This window comes from Canis lupus, chromosome 7 (genome assembly GCF_003254725.2).
Source record: "Canis lupus dingo isolate Sandy chromosome 7, ASM325472v2, whole genome shotgun sequence".
Classification (NCBI taxonomy): Eukaryota; Metazoa; Chordata; class Mammalia; order Carnivora; family Canidae; genus Canis; species Canis lupus.
In genome coordinates this window covers 38730757-38753611 of record NC_064249.1, presented here as the reverse complement: position 1 = coordinate 38753611, position 22855 = coordinate 38730757, and the positions used below count along the sequence as shown (strand labels likewise).

At 51.0% G+C, this 22855-nt stretch overlaps 2 long non-coding RNA genes across 2 annotated transcripts; both read left to right on the top strand.

Moving 5' to 3' along the window:
- The first annotated feature begins 33 nt into the window (after positions 1–33).
- Positions 34–11167, top strand: LOC112648825 (uncharacterized). The gene is made up of 2 exons (XR_003129344.3): positions 34–173; positions 9429–11167. It is a non-coding gene; the product is annotated as an uncharacterized LOC112648825 (long non-coding RNA).
- A 3111-nt stretch (positions 11168–14278) lies between these two features.
- Positions 14279–18884, top strand: LOC112648824 (uncharacterized). Its single transcript, XR_003129343.3, has 5 exons — positions 14279–14426; positions 16038–16308; positions 16416–16559; positions 17416–17494; positions 18440–18884. It is a non-coding gene; the product is annotated as an uncharacterized LOC112648824 (long non-coding RNA).
- Positions 18885–22855: the final 3971 nt, after the last annotated feature.

Here is a 22855-nt window from a genome sequence, read left to right as displayed (position 1 = left end):
CTCTAGAAGATTCTAGCACAGTGGGGACCTGCTTTCCTGGCTGCCATGGAAGCAGGGCATTGACTCAGCCAGCCATCATGTCCCTTGGTGCCTTGTGCTTTGGGGAGGCATATCCAACAGGAGAGACTCCCACTTACCCTCCAGCCATGTGGGAGCTGGCAGGAGCCTGGCAGGTGTGCCCTGGACACAGGCAGGGGTGTCACAACAGGGGCGAGCACAGGGCTGTGGGAAGCCGGCTCCCATCCTGACCATCGTGTCTGCCACACGATTGTCCCGGTCAGGGCAAGTGGCAGGGTCAAAAGCCAGGGGCAAAAAAGAGCTGGGCATTTTCGGGGACTGGAAGCAGGGGAGCACATCTGGAGGGAAGAGGGGGACAGTCAGGGAAGGTGAGTACAGGCTACTAGGAGCCCAGCCTGGCTTCCAGGCCCAGCCCACTGGCCCCAGAGTCTGGGCTTCATCCCATGGGGAGGGAGGGAGTTTGGAAGCCAGAGGCTGGTGAAGGACGAGGCTGGAGGTGATGGGAACAGACCCAAGGCCTAGGGAACAGACCTGAGGAGGCCCAGGGAACTGACCTGAGGCCTGGCACCAAGCCTATCATCCACTGGCCAGGGAGACACGGAGGCAGACCTCTTTCTAGCTGGAGGAATAGGCCAAGAGGGGCATCTATTCATCCAAAGGGGCAGCAGGAGACAGAACTGGTTTGTGGGGAAAGATGATAAGCTTGTTTTTGAACACGTGGACTTGGAGGGCCTGCGGGGAGGGAGAGGGGGCCAGCGTAGGTGGTTGGATGGTGCGTCCAGAGCCCATGGGAGATGGGGCACCTGTTTCCAGATCTGGGTAGTGATAGAAGCCATGGAGTCACTGGGATGAAAAGGGGGTGAGAAGGGAAGCCAGAGCAGGCGGGCACACATCCTCCCCTGCGGAGGAAGAGACCCTCACACAGGACCCCAAGGGGCACCCCTGGCAGGAGGACAGCAGGAACAGTCACCTTGACAGAAAAGATCCCATGTCCAGTGTAGGGCTGAGCCTGACACCCAGCATCTCCTACAGTGCCCACAACCACCCACTAAAATAGACATCCATATTATCCCCATTTTAAAGTGGGGGCCAATTTTCAACAGAGACCGACACAGCTGCCTCGGTTGCTCAGGGTCACAGGGCTAGCAAGCCGAGGAGCTGGGGCTGTCCGATGTCGCCAGGACTGTCAGGACAGACGGAGGACTCAGACGCAGGTCACTTTGCAGGTGTGGTGACAGGAAGCAGTGGGCATCGTCATCGGATGTCCTTGCTGCGAAGGAGGGGTCCACGGGGAGAACGAGGCTGCCCGCGCTGAGGAAGGGACAGCCGAGCACCTGCCAGGGGCTGGGGGCCGGGGGCTCGGGCAGGGGCAGAAGCAGAGGACACAGCGGCCACACCGGAGAGGGGACAGGTTCTCTCTTGTCTCTTCCCGTCTTCACCTCTCAGCACTGAGGCGGGCCTAGCCTGGAGGTGTACTAGCTAGAGTGCCAATTTAGTTCCAGAAAGAAGGAGGAATCGCTGGTTACCTGCCAGTGCCGCATGTCAGAACAATAGTCCTGCTGCGTCCTAGAAAACCCAGGGCCACACCCGTGTTGTTACCACCCTTATAACCCTGCATCGGCTTTTTTTTTTCTTAAAGATTTTATTTATTCATGAGACGCACAGAGAGAGAGAGGCAGAGACATAGGCAGAGGGAGAAACAGGCTCCCCACTGAGCAGAGAGCCCGACCCGGGGCTCGATCCCAGGTCCCCAGAATCATGCCCTGAGCCAAAGGCAGACGCTCAACCACTGAGCCACCCAGGTGCCCCTGCATTGGCTTTTGAGTCCACTTTGTAATTTGTACTACCGTTCGCTGTTGTCATACTGAATCCCGGTCGCATGACAGTCTTTGGTTCTGAAATGTTCCGTTCGTGCTACTGTTTGTTTATCCATTCCAGAAATGTTTATTCCGAATCAGGCAGCGGCAGCCAATACGTCTGTGGTGTCTGTTGTCCAGAGCCAGGGGACACATCTGCTTTAGTGGGACTAGAATGTACGCACCATGAAGTCTGAGACATGGGTTATTTGTGGACTGCTGCATTCCTGGAAACAGCACCCGGCACGTAGTAGGTGCTCAGCAAACATTTGTTGGCCGCACAGAAGCATTGACTGTGAGGCCACAGGAGTTTAAGCCTCAGCTCTCGCTTTTAAGTTTGGGACCCTGCTTCACACTAGGCCCCTTCTGAGGCTCTGGGAGCAGTCCTACTATGTGCTCTCATGGTTATATGGTTTTTTGGTTTTGTTTTTAAGATTCTGTTTATTAGAGAGCACAAGTTGGCAGGGTGCAGAGGCAGAAGCAGACTCTGCTGAGCAGGGAGTCCAATTTGGGGCTTGATCCCAGGACCCTGGGATCATGCCCTGAGCTGAAAGCAGACGCTTAACCCACTGAGCCATGCAGGTGCCCCCTGGTTATATGTTTTTATTAAAAAACAATTTCAAAAGTAAGCTATTTTAACTAGTTGAAGCCTCTGTCTCTACTCTAGCTTCTCCCCCACCCCTTCCCCTCACATCAAGTGACCCCGGAGCGGCAGTGGGCAGGAGGAGATCCAGCTAGGAGGAAGATGCCCTGGGAACACATTAGTATGGGCTGCAGGGACTTATCTGTGTGGTATGTGTCATGGAAGGTGTATAGCTGACTTATCAGCTATCCAGCATGGGAATGACTTCCAGGACTCCCACCCCCCACCACGGAGACTCACCTGGTGTGTCACAAACGAGCAGGGTCACAAAACTGAGTGTGTCCTAAGCTCCTGGCGCTGCAGGTTTGTGGGTGTTAGAGAAACAAGATCTTTCTTAAGGAGGCCCTCCAAAGTTGTTTGAGCTTCGGGCCCCCCAGAACATGAACCTGCCCTTGGCTGGATGAATGGGTAGACCTAAGTCCTCCCAGGTTTGAGAAACGGTCAGCTCCTATTCTCCTTTGGGACTTATAGACAACAAAGTCTGGTTTGGAGTTTATTCTTGGTCCTCAGACATGCATCAAACTCTTCCAGTAAATGGTCCATCTTCCTAAATGCTGCTTTTGTGAGAACAGCTCGACCAACTCCTCCAAAGGGCAGGCAGCTAGCTTCCAGCCAGATATTCAGAACTGATACATCCATCAAATTCTAATTGCTTTTATATAATATCCAGATAAATATCATCACTACCAAATGATTTGCAAGCACGGTCACCCCATTCAAACAATGACTATTAGATTTGCTTCCTTCCTTCCTTCCTTCCTTCCTTCCTTCCTTCCTTCCTTCCTTCCTTCCTTCCTTCCCTCCACAATTATATTAGGCCTTACTGTGAGTCAGGAATTGGGGGTAAAACATTAAATAACACACAGTCCCCTTCTTCAAAGGGCTTTTAGTCTAGTTGGGGGCGGGGGAGCCGGCCACACAGGTGACAGCAGTGCAGGGTGCGCAGAAGGAGGGTGGTGAGCCTGTGGGTGGAGCAGCGCACTGGGGCGAGGCGAGCCAGGGAACGCTCCTTGGAAAGGCTGAGTCAAGCGCTTGGCAGGGGTGCCGTAGCCCTGGGTGGGAGGGTGAATTTACTGGATCAAAGGTGCCCAGATCTGGCTGATGATGAGAATCACCTGGGGGAGCTTCAAGACTCCCAGACCCACCCAGACCTCCTGATTCAAGGTGAGCCTCAGGAATCCATCTTAAAAAAAAACCACCCTGGTGGTATGTTTGATCCACCAGATTTGGCAAGTGCGTGCCCTTTGTGACTCAGTGGGGGACAAAGAGCCTGCAGGATCAGGGGTGTCCTGTGGATGCAGATGGAGGACACATTCCAGGCCCAGCACTGAGGATCCCCATGTGGGCTGTTTGACTTCAGCAGAGCCTGGCCCTGCGGGGGAGGCACCCAGCAGAGCTGGCAGTGCACATGGCCGCTGGCTAACTCAGGCTCTGAATGCCGTGGAACAACCTGCTGGAATGGCAGGCTCAGTGCCAGGGTCACAGGGGCGCCACTGGCTGCGCTAAGAACAGGGCGGACAAGGTGCAAGATGCCCCGTGACCCTGCATGTCTCTATCACCCTGAGGTTTGCAACAAGTCCAGCCTCCACTTCTTGGTTCAAGAGACAGCTCATTGTGTCATTTACCTTTTTTTTTTTAAAGCAGTTTTATTTAGATGTAATTCCTATGCCATAAAATTCATTCTTTTAGAAGTGTACAATTCAGTGGGTTTTAGCATATTTAGAGTTGTGCAACCATCACCACTCTGTAATTTTAGAACATTGTCATCACTTTAAAAAAGAAACTTGAGCCCTAAAGAGGCTCTCCCATCCCCACCCCCCTCTTCCATGCCCCAGCAGCCACCAGGCTACTTTCTATCTCTGTAAATGTGTCTATTCTGCATGCTTCATACACCCAGTCACATACTCCTGGCCTCTGTGTCTGGCTGCTTTCACTTAGCATGTTTTTGAAGTTCATCCATGTTGTAGGATGAATCTGTGCCCCATTCCCTTTGATAGCCCAAGAATATTCTATCACATGGATCTTGTTTATTTTTCAGTTGATGGACATCTGGGTTTTCTCCACCTTCTGGGTATTAGGAATAACACCACTCTGAATATTTAAGTTTTCTCTTAAAACATAGGTTTTCAATTCCCTCGGGTGTGCGTGTAGGAGCAGAATTTCTGGGTCATATGGAAAGTCCATGTTTAACTTTTTGAGGAAGTGCCACATTGCTTTCCAAAACAGTCGCTCCCTTTCACGTTCCCACCAGCAGTGTGCGAGATCTGGTTTCTCTACATCCTCCCCAACTTGTTTTCATTCCTTGTTTTCATCATAGCCATCCTAGTGGGTGAAGTGGTACCTCGCTGTGGTCTCAATTTGCATCTCTCTTATGACTAACGATGCTCAGCATCTTTTCATGTGCTTATTGGGCATTTGTATATCTTCTTTGGAAAAATGTCTACTCAAAGCTTATGCCCATTTTTTTTTAAAGATTCAGACTCTTGTTTTTATTTTATTTTGAGAGAGAGAGAGAGAGAGAGAGCGAGCATGCAGGACCGAGGGGATGGGGAAGAGAGAATCTTAAGCAGGCTCCATGCCCGGCGCAGAGGATCTCATCACCCTGAGATCATGACCTGAGCCAAAACCAAGAGTTGGATGCTCATCCAACTGAGCCCCCCAGGCTCCCCAGCCTGTGTCCATTTTTAAATTGGGGTTTGTTTCTACCAAGTTGTTAAATGTCCTTGTATATTCTAGATATGAGTCCCTTATCAGACATATGATTTGTAAATATTTTCTCCCATTCTGTGGATTGCCTTTTCACTTTCTTAATGGCATCCTTTGAAGCATACAAGTTTTTAATCTTGATGACGCCAATGTATCTATTTTTTCTTTTGTCACTTAAGCTTGTGGTGACATATTTAAGAAACTAATCCTGATCCAAGCTCATAAAGATGTATTTCTGTGTTTTCCTCTATGAGTTTTATAGTTTAGCTCTTGCATTTATGTCTCTGATCCACTTTGAGTTAATTTTTATATGGTTTGATAGAGGGCGTCAACTGCATTCTCTTGCATAAGAATATCCAGTTCTTCCCAAACCATTTGTTGCAAAGACTATTTTTTCCCTTTTGAATTCTTGGCACCCTTCTGGAAAATCCATCAACCATATGTAAGGGTGTATTTGTGGACTCTAGATTCCATGCCATTGACCTATATGTCTATCCATATGCCAGCACCACAATATCTTGACTACTGTACCTTTGTAGTAGCTTTGGAAATCGGCAAGTGTGAGAGTGCCAACTGTTCTTTTGTTGGTGGGGGTAGTGATTCAGGCTATGTTGGGTCCCTTGGATTTCCATATGAATTCTAGGATCAGCTGCCAATGTCTGCAAAAAAGGCAGCTGGGATTTTGGTAGGGATAGCATTGGAGTCATCTATTCTTGAAGTGCTTCCATGAGGTCACTAAGAGGAGTATTTATTACCTGTTAATACTCAAGTATTTATTATCTGTTTGACAGATAAGAAACAGACACAGAACAGTTCCTTTTCAAGTCCCCCAGTCTGGCAATGCTGCCTTCAACCGTAGAGCAGATGCCTCCTAAATCTCACGATGCCAATCTCCTTCTCTGTCCTCAATTTTCAAATGTGCTGCACACTTACTCTGTGCCAGGCACAGTTCTAAGCAATCAAGAATTTAAAGATCAAGAGGGGCGTGTGGGTGGTGCACAGTCGGTGAAGCCTCTGACTCTTGGTTTTGGCTTAGGTCATGATCTCAGGGTGGTGGTGGGATCGAGCCTTGCTTCAGGCACCACGCTCAGCTCAGAGTCTGCTCAACTTTCTCTCTGCCTCTGCCCCTCCCCCTGCTCTCTCTAAAATAAATAAATCTTTTTTAAAAAGTGGATGATTGGTAAGAAGATGAGCCAATGCAGTAAAAAGTCACAATCCTTTGCTCAGTTTCCAGAAAGGAGCTAATTTTCAGATCCAGAACCCATGGATTGAAAGAGGGTTCAGGTCCCCAGTAGGAGTGCCCTTTAACACCATGATGATGCATGTGGTGGGCATTTCCCAGGTTTTTCCCTAAAAGGAACCATGGCATTTATTCAGCAAGCCGTATGTTGAGAACAGGGACTACCCTTTCCAGGACTGTTGGAGAGGAGTCTGAGTTGAGAGTCGGAGACCTCAAGTATCATCATACTTAGCATCCCTGCTACAGTTGGAGCACCTGGGTGCCAGTCCATAAGTGGAGGCTAGCCCAGGGATGCCCCCTGTGTGCCCACTTAGGTCCATGGGCCCAGCAGGTAGTCCATTTCCCCAGCCCCTGTATATATAATTAGAATGCATATATCTTGGGGTTTCCGCCTGTGAATAAAAGCTTGGCAGAAGGGCCTTTAAAACTGCTTTTCTTATGCCACACCTGCCCCTGTGAGCCAAGATAGTAAATTAGAAACAATAGTGCATTCTGGGGAGTTGGGGGGGCTTGAAAGCGATTCATGAAAAGAAACTGCAAAAGCGATTCAGGATCCTAAGGGGTACAGGGCTGGTGGTCCCTATCATGTCTCCGTTGATCGCCAGTCTGCACCCAGCACAAGTCAGGCAGACCCTGGACAATGACTAGAGATTACTGTGGTCCACCAGGCAGGAGCCCCATCTGCAGCTGCTGTGCCGAACATGATCTTCACTAGAACAAATTAACATAATTGCACATAATATGTGGCCACTGAGCCAATGAGTGTATTCTTTCACATCCCTACCAAAAAGAGGATCAGAACAGTCGATTCATTCGGAACAGACAACGTATACGTTTACAGTCTTGCCCCAAGGCTATGTTAATGCTCCTGCTCCTGGCATAATACAATCCCTAGAGACCTGGACTGGCTGGGTAATGATGACATCATGCTCACTGGACCAGCTAAGCAAGCAGTGACTAGTGCATTAGAGACCTCCGTAACACACGATCCCAGAGAACAGGAGGAAGACACCGACGATTCAGAGGTCTGCACTGTCAGCAACATTTTTAGGAGTCTGGTGATCTGGGGAATGCTGAGACATCCCCCCCACAGTAAAGGATATGTTACTGGCTCTTGCACTTCCCATCACAGAGAAGGAAGTCCAACACCTGGCAAGCCTCTGAGATCTACAGGTAGCATATTCCAAACCTGAGAATATCCCTTCAACCCACATACCAGGTGACATGGAAGCCTGTCCACTTTAAGCAGGGCCAAGGGCAGGAGAGGGCTCCGTGGAGAACATCCAGGGTATAGTGTAAGTGGTTCTACCGCTCGGGCCATATGATCCTGCTGGCCTTGTGTTACTAGAGGTGTCAGCGGAAGTTATGACACATCCTTGTGGGGGAATCACAATGCAGATCCCCAGGATCCTGGAGCAAGGCCATGCCATCTGCAGCAGAGAATTCAATCCCTTTCTGGAAAGCTTCTGCCATTGATTAGACCCTCCCAGAGATAGATCCCTGACCATGGGACAAGTGGCCAGGCAGCCAGAACGGCTCATTGTGAGTGGGGTTCCGTCTAAGCCACTAGAATCATCAGGTCAGGTGGTCCTAAAACGGTGCACCATGAAATGTAAATGGTAAATCCAGGATTTTCATGAGCAGGGCTGAAGGGCATATAGGATCTAAACTAGTTGGTGGCCCAGACACACATCGCTAATGCCCGAGCACCTCTCCCTGAGCTCCCTCCCATGGCTCCCTGTGGCTCTCTGGATAGCTGGTTAGGACCCAGTTAACAGAGAAGGAAAATTCCTAAGCATGGCTCACAGAAGGGGTGGCTTGATATGCAGGTATATGCTGAAAATGCATGCTAGCTAGCTACACCACCCTATAATTCAGGGATGACCTTGGAAGACAATGCTAGGCGGAGATCCTCTCAATGGCCAGAACTTCCAGCAGTGAATGTCATCCATCTCATGTGAAAAAAGAAGTGGCTGGGTTTAGAATAATCAAGGACTCATGAGTAGTGGTGAGTGGCTTGGTCAAGGGCCTTGAAAGAGAAACATTTGAAGATTAGGACTAAGAAATCTGTGGTAGAGGCACTTGCATGGACATATGGGAGTGGGTGTGCTTTGCAAAGATCCTCTGTTTGCAGGTTAATGCCCCCGAGATAGCACCCACCAAAGAAATACTAATAACCAGGTGGGTTAAAGCCACCCCAGGGCTAGTATGGCACGTATGTGAGTGGAGTAGCCACCGTGGGAGAGACAGAGCCCATGCGTGGGCCCAATGGCCTGGCCCCTAACCCAGCCACCACTGCTTGTGCACAGCCTGCAGGCACAGAGACCAACTCTGAGTTCTCTCTTAGGTCTCAACCCCTGAGAGGACCACCCACCTGCCTTGCAAGGACTAGCCATTAGATTTCTTTTGTTTAGAATACTAGTAGAAAATGGAGTATTTATTAGGTCTGTGCAGGAATGACTATCTTCATGGCTTTCAAACAAGAGAAGCAACCAGTGAGGCAAAGATGACCAGATCTGAATATCTTAACATTTAAAACTTTTATGCAAATGAAGAGACAACAGACTGGGGATGTCTGCATTAAGTTTGTGACACATAAATGATTAGTGGGTGTTATGACTTCAACATCTAGCCAACCCGATGTGTAAGAACAGGGCTGGGACCCTGACACACACAGAGTCTGACAAGTGCCCACGTACTGAATGTCTTTTCCTGCCCACGTAGACTTATAACATCAGGTTGTATGGGTTGTTTTGTGTACAGAAGATTGTGTCAGCAGCTTTTCTCACATTACAGCATAGATCATGTTCTGAAACACACTTTTCAGCGGTCGCAATGCACTGCACTGTTGGAGAGGTTCAGCCCTGTTCTACTTCACTAAGTTCCCCCCCTTTTTTTTTTCGGTAGTTAATTTTGCAAGAATTAGAAGATACTCCAGGGATGTCTTTGCCTTTCCTCCATGTAGGTCTTCAACTGGCACCGGCATCCAAGGGCTCCGTGTTCAGTCTACCAGCACAGAGGCCTGCAGACCAAGGGATCCATATTACAGTGAAAGAGGTGCTAGAGGAGGTACGTGACCATGACACCTGTACCAGACCACCCCGTCAGGGGGAGAGCTGATGAGGCCTGGCTGAAGCATCACCGTGGAGGCGGTTGTGAGGATGGCAACAGACCTTTTCTACCTGGTACTCAAGAGCTGGGAGTCAGAAAGACTCTGCTCACCACCACTCCCCGTGACCCACTTGGGGGGTCTGTGCCGCCTGTCTGTGTAGCTGAGAAGGCCTGGTTTCAAAAGAAGTGTTTCCACCAAGGGACCCAAAGAAAGTCCTTCTTCACTCTGAGCTCGGTCTGCTGTTTGGCAGGCCCAGGCGCTGTGTGCCAAACGCACAGCAGACATCACGTCAGCACTGGAAACGCACGTGTGTCAGCAAGAGGAGGCAGGATGCTCTGACACATTGGGGGCAAGAGTGAACACGTCCGGCACACAGGCGACCCATCTGGGCAAGCCCTGGCTTTCCCTCGCCCAATGTTGACAGCTAATGGACAAGAATAGCAGCTATGGCTGAGAAGGGCACCGTGACAAGGGAGCCAATCTCCCTGAGATAAAGGCCTGGGTCTCCCTGCCAGGTAAGCCACCTGGAGCAGCAGACGTGCCACTTGTGGGTAAGGAGAATCTAGGCTGGATAGAAGGCCACTTCTAGTTCCAAGACAGTCGGCAATGTCAAGAACTGGAGCTGCTCCCCAGAACCTTCTTCCTAGAAGTTTCTCCAGCAGAAGCCCCTGGGATTCTGGACGACCTGCTCTCCAAACTTCAATGATGGAACAGCTCTGAGCACATGGAGATAGATTATAACAGACACTGTGATCGCCATCGGGATGGATGGCCTTATTCCCCCAAATATTTGTGGGGCCACCGGAACACAGCTAGTGGGTGGAATCAGGGATGGCATGGCCTGGCCCCTCATCCTAGCTCAGGACAGCTCTGAAAGGCCTGCCAGCTTCAGAGCCCCCTTCGGGTTGCCGATGGCTTCGTGGGTCTGTCTCCTTCCCACCGTGGGATACGGCCCCAGACACTCCGCAATAAGTGGCCTGCATGCTGACTCCAGCTCCGGACCGGCCTCCAGGACCCCGCCTGTGATGGGGCGTCTGAGCAGATCCAAAGGGAGCAAAGGGACAGCTAGTCCAAGAGCCCTAGGGCAGGGCCAGGACGTCCGTGTGGTCAGAGCCGCAGAAGCCAGAGTGGCTGTAGCGGAGGGAGCGAATGGGCAGAGCAGGAACAGGAAACCAGGCGGATACGCAGGACCCCAGAGGTCACCACTGGGATTCGGCTCTGCACTCAGAGTGGCACCACTCCATACGTTTTGACAGGAAAAGTAACACAGTCTAAAAGAACCGTTGAGGCTGCTGTCTTTGGGGTGAGGCTGGTCCCCAGGAGACTGGCCGAGAGGGTCCTTCAGAGACCCAGGGGAGGCAGGACGGTGGCTCAGACCAGTGTGGCAGTGTGGAGTCAACAGGTGTCTGGGGCATCAGATACAGGGTACACCAGAAAGAAAAATAATCAAACCAACAGAAATTCCTGCCACTGTGCTCTCAGATAATTGTTATTTACATTTTCTTGATTTTGGTTTCCAGATAGCATTATTAAAAAGTTCACATAATGTGTTTACACAAATCTATTATTTTAAATAAATCTTGAACATCTTTCTCGCTTTCTAGTCAGTAAACATTGATCTACGTTGTCGTTTTTAATGAATTAATTTTCAAAAAATTCCATTATATGGATCATTGTCATGGTTATATTAATCTCTTATTTGGGCACTTTCAGGTTATTTCTTAGTTGTTTGCTACAGTAAGCCAGATTAGAGATACTGTACACACATATTTATGTACTCACCCATTCTTATTCTAGGCTTCATTCTAAGAAGTGGGGTGCTCGCTTCGGCAGCACATATACTAAAAATATATTCTAAGAAGTGGGGCTACTAGGTCACAGATTGTTCACATTTCTAGGGTTTTTGAGATGTATTCCTAATCACCCAAACATTTCCCAAACTACTTTATCTCTGCAACTGGATCTAATTCATAAACGAACATTGGTTTTTGTTCAACAATGTGCTGAAATAAGCAAGAAGGAAGTCACAAGTTCTCTTTGGAAGAATAATTAGTTTCCCCGGCTTACCGGGGGAACTTGATATTACTTGAGAAAGGGGGAAAGGAAAAGATAAATAGAGGGAGGGTAGCTTAACTTCTAGAAAATAAAGAGGTAGGTCTGTACTCAAGAGGGAGCTGAGCTTCCAGAAGCTTCCATGTGACTTGGCCTCTGGCTAATGGCGCAGCCATCCCAGAGGCTCTTGATTCCATACCCTCTGCCTTGCACCCGTCTGCATGCAATACCCCTATTAACACCCAATCATAGACACTGTGATCACCATTGTGATGGATGGCCTTATTCCCCCAAATATTTGTGCCCTCCAGCTCTGCCCGGAGGTGACTTTTGTAGGCATGTCATTGCTTTGGACAGGAGCTGATACCTGCTAGTTCCCTGCCGGTAGGAAGATTTTCTGCTGGCTAGCAGACGAGACGGCAGCACTGGAAGAAGAGCAGGGTCAGAGATGGACACGGGGCTGGCACAGCAGATTCGGTGTCCTCTGAAGACGATCAGATCACAAGCAGGAGAAGAGACCTCTGCAGAGGGGTCAGCAACCACCTTCACTTGGTGCCCTAGTCCGCGCACCCCCAAGCCCCCACCCAAGCTCGCTGTTTCCCAAAGGCTCCTGCTCTGAGCAGCGTGTACAAGACACCTCATGTGTCACTCTTGACTTCCTCTCCTCTCTCTGGCGGCACCTGAGCTGTGGGTTGTCCCCTCCTCTGGCCGGCCCCTCCTTCCCTCCATCACCGTCTGCGAGAAGGTAGCAGTCTCCTGAATGGGTCTTTCCACAAAGGTTTAAAGAACCTCACATGGCTCCGCACAACGTGCAGGCTCACGTCTCCACTCATGAGCGAGGCAAGGGCGGCCCTTCAGCATCTGGCCCCCTCCTTGCTTTTTGGCTTCAGTCCTGCCCCCTCCCTCATCATGCTCCCTGTGATCTGACCCACTTCCCAGCAGTCGCCTCTTGTGCTTCCATTCCAGCCTTGCCCCTCGCACTGTCCTCCCTCCGTTCCTCAGGCTGCCAAAGCTCTCTCATCCCTAAAGGGCCAGTGCAAACACAGATTCTCTGGAACTTTCTCCAGGCAGAATTCATCACCCTCTCTCTCATGTTCCCGCAGCAGTCTGTCCACCGCTGGGGGAGCAGTTTCGTGGTATCTGTTGCCTTCTGCTAGACAAGGAGTTCACTGAGGACAAGGGTTCATCTCCTTCACCATTGGACTCCAATGCCAGGTATACAGCAGGTGCTTAGAAAATACTGGCTGAACTAGAGTGACTCAGGACCAGATTCAGGTCACCTGACCCTCATCCAGTGCCTTTACACAGTCCCAAAGCAAAGCCTGCACCTCGAGGATGGGCATTACCGTAGGCGGAGTGGATGCCTCTCCCAAATCCCACCAGCTGTTTCTGTGGCCTGTTGAAATTCCAGTGGCAATCATTTCTTCCGGGTGTGATATTCCTTCTGGCTCCATTAGCATATCCCTGGGAGGGACTCATTCTCATCACTGTTAACCCTGCTAACGTTTTCCTGCCGACAAGGAACTAGCAGGTATTAGCACCTGTCCAAAGCAACGACGACAAGAGCCACACCTGCAGTGGAGAGGGCGTTGGGTAGGTGTTAACAAGCTCTGCAAGGAGAAATGTGCAGGGCAGGGGTGAGGGCTCAGGGCCTATCCTGCATGGGGCGTCACGGAGGGAGGTACAGGGCAGTGAGCAGGCAAGGGTGCCAGGGAAGGGGAAGGCGAGGGTGTGCATGCTGGGAGGGAGGCCGACTTTTGGGGACAACTGTATCCTCTGCACAGAGTGCAGATTTCCTGCTCTGATTTCCAATCACCTCCCGTAAACCTCCTTTTTGCTACCGTGTCAGAAAATTCTCAGGTATTTTTCAATTTTGGTTCACCTTCATCTTAAAAATAAATACGTACCTCACAGCATTTTTCAGAGGGGTGGGTGTTTGATGAACTAAAGTGAGTGACAATAGGGTGTCACAACTCCAGAAAGGTTTCATATCGCTGGTTTCGAGTTTCCCAGTGAGTGGGAGTTTGATGAAGTGAAAAATGAAGTGGCTTCCAAGTCACTCTGCCCCTACTATGCTGATCTGCAAACATGTAACCTTCCCACACAGCTGCAGAGCTCCAGCCCTAGGGTGAATGAACCCTGCAGAGCTAGCACGCGTGGCACTCAACCCTCAGCTAGAGAAAGGACTAGAAGGATGTGTTAGCAGACAGTTGACAGCAGCAGGACCCTCAGGGACACAGCCAGAGGCGGGACCAGTCAAGGCTGCATGACCGGTATATAGTCTGCAGCACAAGAGCTTTCCCTCTCAGGGTAGTGGCCAGTTGGAGCCCTGGCCTCACAGTTCCCTCTAAAGGAGGCCACCACCCAAGTGGGTTAAGATGCTCCTTTCTGGATCCCTGTACTCAGCGCTTCACACCCTCCAGGACAAGAGGGAAAGGGGCAAATCAGCCTTGTTAGCATCTGTGTACACTGGGCTTGACCCAAAAGCAGTGCTGGATTGTGCCTTTTAGGACAGGCAGGGACTAGACACACTTCCCTGTGTCTGAAGGCAGCTCCTGGCTTAATTTCACATTTTTTTAAGCTCCGTATTATGTGGGAGTCTTTTGGGTTTTTTTTTTTTTTTAAGATCTTATTTATTCATGAGAGACACAAAGAGAGGCAGAGACACAGGCAGAGTGAGAAGCAGGCTCCCTGTGAGGAGCCCCATGAGGGACTCAATCCCAGAACCCCAGGACAACGACCTGAGCGGAAGGCAAACTCTCAGCTGCTGAGTCACCCAGGAGTCCCCAGGAGTCTTTTGTAAGTGATGATTACTTTGGATTACCCATTTGCATTGTAATCTTCCTATTTCCCAAAGGAGAGAGCCTGAGGGTCCTTTCACCAGGATCCCCTTCTCCAGAGCCCAACAGGTGGTGTCACTGATGGGGAGACACCTTCACAGGTGCCCAGGTGACATTTGTAGCTTTTCCTGGTACCCAAGAGCTAACTCCTTCTCCCTCTGGGTTTTCCTCTTTCAAAACTCTGTATGGCTGTTGCTAATGGATGGGATATGGATAATGCAAGTCGGGCCTCTATGGACATTGTTTTGATTTTATTTATTTATTTATTTATTTATTTATTTATTTATTTATTTAGAAGATTTCATTTATTTATTAATGAAAGACACATGAGGGTGGGGCAGAGACACAGGCAGATCCCTCTAGCAGGCTCGCTGTAGGGAGCCCGATATGGGACTTGATCCCCAAACCCTGGGATCACACCCCGAGCCGAAGGCAGACGCTCAACCACTAGCCACCCAGGTGCCTCACTATGGACATTTTTACAAAGATAGAGCTCTTGGGCGCCTGAGTGGCTCAGTGGGCAAAGCATATGCCTTCGGCTCAGGGTCATGATCTTGGGGTTTGGGGATCAGCCCCACATCTCCACCCCCGCTCATGTGCTCTCTCTCTCTCAAGTAAATAATCAATCTTATTTTTTATGAGGACCTGCCCCTCCCAGCCCCTGGAAAGCAAATCTGTCACAGCTTCCAGAATGCTGCCATCCTCTGAATTGCAACTTTTCAATCTCCAAAGGAAATTTGGTCACCGGGCATTTCAATGGCCGTTTTAAAATATTACAAAAGCTTTGGCAGAGTCCCTGACAGGAGGGGCGGGCACCTGTGCCTTGGCTTGGAAGCCAGCAGGCAGCACTGGGGAGTGTAAGTGACCGGCCACGGCCAGCTCCGCTTGGCGGCTCTCAGCTGCCGCCCTGTTTGCTGCCAGCATCACGCAAAGCACCTGGTGGAGGGAAGGCCCCAGGGACTAGAACCAGTGAACACCTGGCTCATGGGGGTCGGACGGCCCCGCAACTTTCCTGTCCCAGGACGGATGCCCCCTCCAGCTGCTTGCCTGGAGGTGGTTGTGAGCAGCCAGCTGTTAATGAACGTGTAGCAGGTGTATATGCACGACCCCTCGGAATCCTCCCAAAACTCCAGGTCCAGGAACGCCCCTATGGAGCAGGGCCACACACAGGCAGCCTTCATACTGGGTCAACTCCTTAATGCAAGATCGTTGTTAACTTGGGATTTTTTCGGAAGAGAGGAGGGGCTCTGCCTCAGTGAGCAGAGGCAGATGCTCTGTTGTTGGAATGAAATGAAATTAAATGCGTCCTTCGGAATCAATAAACCATTCCCAGGACAAGGAAGGGTCACGGTCAGGCCTGAGGTTGGGGGCTGATTTCAGGTGCCTGCTGGCTTTTGCAAAGGAGGAAAAGCAACCAGCCCTGTCCTCCTAATTCCCCTCGCCAACCAGGCCTAGAGGGTTCACCATGTTCTCACTGGAGTTCAAGAGCAGCTCACTAAACATCCTGTCCTCTGAAAACTGACCCACCCCGTAGGGCACACGCCAAGAGTGCTTCTCTTCTGGTATTCAGGCCAGACGGTGATATTCCTGTGGTCACAGGCACAAGTTCCTGGAGGAGGGGCACTGGTCCTGAAAGCCGGGGCCCCACACTGAGCTCCACGGGCTCCCACTCAGTTCCACTCCGAGACGCAGCATGGCAGAGAACTGGGAAGGTCCAGGAATTGGGAGCAAGGTTGTCTGAGCTCAGGCCGGAGCCTCTGCAACAGAAGGTAATGATCATACTCGCCTACCAGAGTCATTGCCAAGAAATGAGAACAGGCCCTGCACACAACTGGTGCAATGTAAGTGTGAGCAGCCTTTGCCTTCACCCCTGGATTCACCTCTGTGCCATGCCCCTACCTCCCCCTCCACTCCATGGGGGCCATACTCCTGCGATGGTTTCTTTCAGGTGCTGAAAACTGAGGCTGCGTCTGGCTACTTCAGCCCTGCCCACCTCACGCCCATCTGCAGGATCTGATCCCCGGAAGAGCTCCAACATCGCTGCCCCAGGACTTGCTGGCAGGCAGATCCTCTCAGGATGTGGTTGTGAAAGGTCACTTTTCACCTCTTGCCCTGAGCCACGAGGAAAAGCAGTCACATGATTGCTCAAGATCATGTGCCTGTTTCTCTGGTGCTTGTGAGGGACCACCTGAGCCCCGTATGGGTGATGGAGAGGCCCCGCCCAGGCACTCATGGAGCGGGGTGGGGGAGTCTGCTTAGTTAAGAGTGAGCCTGACAGTTGGGAGCCGTGCACCCTTCGCTTCTTCTGTGAGCTGCCTGTTCCCCAGCCAGCACCCTTCGTGCCCTGCCTTCGAGAACTGGAAATAGCTAGCACCTGAGGCTGTTTTATTTTATTATTTTTTTTAAGATTTTATTTATTTATTCATGAGAGACACAGAGGAAAAGGCAGAGACACAGGCAGAGGGAGAAGCAGACTCCCTGCAGGGAGCCTGACGCGGGACTCGATCCTGGGACTCCGGGATCACAACCTGGGCCGAAGGCAGACACTCAACTGTTAAGCCACCTAGGCGTCCCCCGAGGTTTGAAAGTAGAGATGACAAAAATAATTGCCATATGCCTCTCTAAGTAGAAATTACAGCAGGCATAAAGGCTTTCCATAACGAGACTCGGCCCCTTGTCCCCCTTCGGCACCCCGAACCACAGAATCAATAATGTCATTCCAAGTGCAGCGTCCCCAGGACAAGATGTGAATCTGCTCCCCACGCCTGGCCCTCCGGAGCCTGCTGTCTGGGGCTGGGGCTGGCTCCTCCGCCCTAAGTGCCCATCCCTTCCCGGGATCCCGGCCAACATGCCAGGGTTGCAAATTTCTCTAATTTCACAGGGAGCTTTGTTCGGGGGTTGAGTGCTCACAATGGCTGTGGCCATCTATCTCCATTCTGTTTCCTCAGACGTGAACTCAACTAGCTTCTGTGGAGTACCTTTTGTATGAAATGCGTCCGCCAACACTATCTCGTTGAGTCCTCCGAGGTGGGTGTCACTACCCTTCCCATTCTGCCTGAGGACATGGACACCTGAGTCACGTTAGCAAAGCAACACAGAAAACCAGGGCCAGGGCCAGGGTGCCTGCCCAGAGCGCACGATGACTGTCCCACGTTCCCCTTCTCACACTTGTCCTACATTCAGACATTTCCAGTCTCAGAGGAGCTCGACCTCGGTTGGAGGAGGTGCTGATTAGAGATTCTGCATATGTCCTGGGGGAAGATGCCGTATGTGCGACCTCTGGGGACCCTGCGCCCTGGGGGGATGAGGGCCAGGGGAAGGGTCGTTTTCCCCTCTCCTGGAGACCCTGGGGGCCCGCAATGCAGAGCATCCAGGCTTCCAATCCTATAGCAGGCCCCGAAGGTATGGGGCCACGGGTGTTTGCACCCACCTGCACTGAGCCAACCCACCTTGCTGGACGTGCCCACGTGCTAAAAAGCCTTTGTGCAGTTTGTGTGCCACAAACTCTTCACAAGGTCGTGTCCAGTAAGCACAGATGATGAGCACAGGCCAGAAGCAGAGCACAGGGTCCACCCTTCCACTCCTCTCACAGCTCTCCACATGGGTGGGACAGTATTGGTCATCAGCCCCTCTATCAAAGGGTGCCAGGATGTACGGCAAAGCCGAGCTGCCTATAGATCTGTGGATTTTTTACACTTTTTCTTAAAAAGAGGCCCTTCCTGACAGTTTTGCTTAGAGACTGCAGGTTCCTGCATGATGTTTGTTCTCCTTTCACCACTAATTATAAAACTCCAAGTTTATTTGTGGCAGCACTGCACCCAGCTAAAGTCTCCATTTGTGAGCTTTCCTGACCAATGAGGTAGCAGAGGAGGTTTTATGTGCAACTTTTAAGACTTCTGCCTAGACTCAGTTGGCAAGTTGTCCTTCTGTTGTGTTTGCCATTCTGCCTTTATGCTGCTGACTGGAATGCAGATGTGATGGCTGACATGCTGCAGCCCTCTTGAACCATGCGGTGACCCTGGGAATGGGAGCCTATGCTATGGAAGGTGCTGGAGAAAGCCAGAGCGGCTTGGGGTTCCTGATAACTTCATGAAGATGCCGTGCCTGCCCAGAACTGCATCTTTCTGGACTCTTTTGACACCAGAGAACGAGCCCTTGTTTCTGTTGTATAAAGTCTAACTTAATCCTAAATGATGGGTCTTGTTTGACTAAAGTTCTGGAATGTCTAGCTATCCTGGGATACTTGAGTCCTACCTGCTTTCTCTGCCTTTTAAACACATACCTGAGTCTACTTCGTAATGTGATGAAGCACAGAACATATGGTTACCTGTACAAGTTTAGGTACAGAGACTTTGTGGATAGTTCTAAATTAATGTCTAAATTCAGTCCTTTGTTGAATAAATATATGTGGAACATCCGTCATGCCAGGTACTGAGCTACTCTACTCTCTGGGAGCTCATGGAGAGATATGTACTTAAATAGTGAAATGTGTACTGTAAGAAAGTGCTATGACAGAAAGGAGTTCCCCAATGTAACCTTGGGGAAGGCTTCCCAGGAAACACTGGGGCCTGGAGGGCAGGTGGGAGCTAGGCAGGTATGGAAAAAGAGAAGCTTTCTGTGGCTGATGTGCAGCCCTCAACGGACCACACTTGTCCTTTCTAAAAAGTCTATGACCCAGCAGCTGATTCTTTCTAAGCTTGCAGCTGATTCTTGCTAAGCTTGCGGTGATCAATACTGATGGCCACTCCACTGCTGTACCCACAATTTATTTTTTTAAGATTTTATTGATTTATTTGAGCGAGAGAGAAAGAGCATGAACGGGGGCGGGGGCAGGAGAGGGAGAAGCAGACTCCCCACTGAGCAGGGATCCCTATGCGGGGCTCAATCCCAGGACCCCTAGATCATGACCTGAGCTAAGGGCAGACAATCAACCCACTGAGCTACCCCCAGGTGCCCTGCACCCACAGTTTAGAAAGGAATTCATCTTTTTTTCCTTCTTTTACCACAGTGTTTACTCCCTCCTAGGGCTGAGAGCAAGGGGAAAAATGCTTGTGAGTCAGAAAGCCTGATTGTATAACAAAGATATGATGATTTAGGGGAAGGTCATACTCTGTATCCAGATCAATCTGCATTCTGGGGCCTTGGCATGGGAGGAGAGGTGGTGTGGGGCAGGGGAGCATCCCCAGTGAGCGCTGGTCTCTTGGGCCCCACTTTGACTGTCATTCCCAGACCTGACAACATGGAGGCAGCTGTAGGTCTGCTGCTTCTGCCCTTAACAGAAAGAGTTTGTTTGCATTGAAGGTGAGGATGAATTGGTTATAAGTAGCAGAAGCCAAGTGGAGCCAGCTCACACACGAGAGGACCGGTCACCAACCTGGTGAAGGCTTTGTCTTTGTGCCCAGCAGCAGGGAAGCTGTGGCCACAGGAACATGACAAACCCTGGGACAGGAAGATATCAGGAGTGTCTCTCCACACCTCATCTCTGTGTCCACGTCCCCTCTACTTCCCTTGCTCTACAATGGACTCTCTATGCCTTCTGTGCACAGAGTGAAAAAATTAAATAATATTTTGATAACAATGCCTTTGCTCCTGGTTCTTCACATGTTCAAGAGATTGGCCCAGATTGAGACTCTTAGCCTCAATGCCAGGCCCTGTGGCAAAGACACTAGCAAGGCCAGATTGGTTTAGGATCCCCTTCCGGAGGGCAAACCACGGGCAGGGAAGGAGGCCAGAGCAGACAGCTGGAGAGCCCACACTGGCAGCCACGGGCACGGAACAGAGGAAGCGGGGGAGGAAGGGTCCAGATGACACAGCGGGGCCCATTGGGGTCTGCACAGTGGCCCAGGGCTCCCAGACCTCCCCAGACCATCTGATCCGCACACCACTGACAAGGTCTAGGCAGAACCTGGTCTTTCAGACAAACATCCATGCCCTTGGCTGGGGCACAAGCTCCATCGGGCAGAGAGTTCAATCTGTTCTGTTCACTCAAGCCTGGCATCTAGGATAGTGCTCGGCACCATCACAGGCTTGCAAATGCCTGGCATCTCAAATAATCAATCTATGCCTTCTTGGAAAGGCAGGGAGGGCAGCGGGGAGGATAAGAGCAGAATCAGAAAACCCTCCTGAGCATATTTGCAGGCATCAGCCTTCCCAGGGTCTGGGCCCTACACGGGATCATAGAACAGAGACGAGCCCTAGCAGACCCGTTCCTTCATTCAACAACACCTTGTTCCCTGGACACCAAGCATTGCTGCACTCCTGGACCCACAGGCCAAGGCTCACTCTTCACCTCCTGGCTCCCTGAGTCTTCGGGGTTACTGAGATCAAGTGGTACCATATGCAAAACACTTCCTTGTATTGCTTTGTAAATATTGATTCACTCTTGCGACACACAGTTGGGTGTTCTGTTGTTTGGCAGGAGGTCGGGTGGAACAGGGTGCTTGTCTCCCCCTTCCTACAGGCCTGGGGCTCTTACAGGGCACGGAACTCCCTAGCAGATGGACCATTTCTCACACAAGAGGAGCCTTACCTTCAGCTGGCTTTTTCTGTAAGAAGGCAAAGCTCTGGCCCATAAGCAGGAGCACAAATGCAGCCTGATGGGCACGGGGAGGACCAGGTTGATGTTGCACTGGCATGTCTTGCTACCTGTGGTGTGTCAGAGGGCAGACCAGAGCACCTGGCTGCCCAGAAGGGAGCCTCGACACCCGTGATGCCTCTAGGGCTCTTCCCCACCTGGCTTCTGGCTCCGAGGTTATCCAGCACAGGTGGGTGGAGAACCTGCCCCCCTGTCCAGCCATCCCATTCCCCAGATGGATTCCCAGCTCCGCTGCTCCCTTAGCCTTGCCACCTGCTCTGCTCCAGTTTGGACATCCTGCCCCCGCCTCCCCCCAGGCTCCCCTTTGACAGGGACCCGGGAGAGAAAATGTCTCCCAGGTCTTGTCCCCCAGAGACTGTCCCTCCCACCTCCAGGTTGTCCTCAGAGAAGACCACTGGTGATGGTGATGATCATTCCCATCATCCAGTGGCCCATTAACCATCCTCACCAGTTAGGGACACAGTGACAATCTAAACCAAATAGAGAAAGCAGGAGAAATTTTTTAAAGAAAAAAAAGGAACAGATAATTTCAAAAGGACATCAAGCCCTATTCAGAGACACAATCTCCAATCAGCACAATGAAAGGAGGGGGAGGGTGGCCCCAGGGGACTGGCTGAAAGGCAGCTGGATGGTGAGAGCGTCCTGGAGCTGGCTTCTCACACAGAGCCACCCCCAGCCCACCCCAGCCCCAGCCAGGGCTCTGGGCCTCCCTGCCCCCTGGGGCCATCCCCCTGAGCGCTTCCAGGGCTTCCCTCTGAGGGGGGTGGGGACATTCAAGCGAGAGGGTTGGCTGAGAGAAGCCTCTGAGTCCCTGAGAAGTAATGAAGCCTGATGCTGTTTGCCCAGCACTGAGCAGGGCAGGATGCTGAAGCGTTTGGCTTCTGGAGGGCGGAGAAGGAACAGCTGGGCAGTCAGGCCTGGGCACTCCCAGCATCCCTACCTGAGGCAGTGCAGAGAGAAGGCCCTTAACCCAAGGGGACTCTTCCTGGAAGCCTGTTTCCCTCCAGGGTCTTTGCTCGCAAAGGCCAAGAGCCTCCAGGCATGGCCAGGTGCGGTCAGATGCTCAGAGGAGACTCTGGAAACAGGAAAACCAGACCAGACGTCGGGGAGTTCACCACCTGGGTACGGAGCTGAGACACAGAAGGGTGTTAAATTAGATGTTGGCCCCATGCTCACACATTCAGGGTGCCTGAGCTTAAGACCAGGAGCTAAAAAAAAAAAAAGAAAAGAAAAGACCGGGAGCTCCTTGACTTGCTCAGATGGTAATATTGCCTGGGATTCTTTTAATTAATTAATTAATTAATCTATTTATTTATTTATTTATTTATTTATTTATTTATTTATTTAAGGCAGAGAGGCAGAGACACAGGCAGAGGGAGAAGCAGGCTCCAGGGAGCCTGTTGTGGGACTCGATCCCGGGACTCCAGGATCACACCCTGAGCTGAAGGCAGGCACTAAACCCCTGAGCCATCCAGGCATCCCACTGTCTGGGATTCATATTGGTTCTTCCTTCTTTTTTTTTTTTTTTTTAAGATTTTATTTATTTATTTATGAGAGAGCACACACAAGCAGAACAACAGGCAGGCAGAGAGAGAAGCAGACTCCCCACTGAGCAGGAAGCCTGACACGGGGTTCGATTCCAGGACCCTAGCATCATGACCTGAGCCAAAGGCAGACGCTTCCCCCACTGAGCCACCCAGGCATCCAGGTTTTCCTTCTAAGAAGCCTCAGAGTTCCCTGCCAATGTCTCAGGAAACCTTAGTCACATTCCCCTCTTTCATTTTTCTCCATTT